Consider the following 800-nt stretch of genomic DNA (forward strand, 5'->3'; position numbering starts at 1 on the left):
GTATAAGGCTGTGGCTAATGCTACTGCAGAGATTATTTGGGTGGAATCTTTGCTTCAGGAGTTGGGTATGTCTCAACCGCAGCCTCCTATCCTTTGGTGTGATAACATCGGTGCTACATACCTTTCTGCAAATCCGGTATTTCATGCCTCAACGAAACACAATGAAGTGGATTATCACTTTGTACGGGAATGTGTGTCACAGAAGCAACTTCAGATCAAGTTCATCTCTTCCAAAGATCAACTTGCAGACATCTTCACTAAGCCTTTGCCTTTACCACAGTTCGAGGCTTGTAGGCGCAATCTTACCCTTCTCAGTTATTTAGAAAGTGGCTAAGATTGAGGGAGGGTGTTAGACTATGTATAGCTTCTGTATTTGTGTACGTATATTGTACCTATTGTAACACACCCATTATATATATGAGATAAGCCACCCCTAGAGGGTTGAGCTGGTTCCCCCAAATCATTGTCTTAAACGGACCCTACCACTAGTAGAAAAAGGACCTAATGTTAGACACATTAGTCCCGGTTTGATTTTGGCCCGGTACTAATGGTACCATTAGTGCCGGTTCGATCGGCTATGCATTAATGCCGGTTCGTGTTGAACCTTTAGTACCGGTTCGTGCCACGAACCGGTACTACAGGGGTGGTGGCTGGCTGGCGTCAGGCCGGGGCCCCACGATCACCTTTAGTACTGGTTCGTGGCACAAACCGGTACTAAAGGGCTAACCTTTAGTACCGGTTCGTGCCATGAACCAGGACTAAAGGGGTCTGACCTATAGTCCCGGTTGGAGACACAAACC

The sequence above is a fragment of the Triticum aestivum genome, chromosome 7D, assembly GCF_018294505.1.
Source record: "Triticum aestivum cultivar Chinese Spring chromosome 7D, IWGSC CS RefSeq v2.1, whole genome shotgun sequence".
Lineage (NCBI taxonomy): Eukaryota > Viridiplantae > Streptophyta > Magnoliopsida > Poales > Poaceae > Triticum > Triticum aestivum.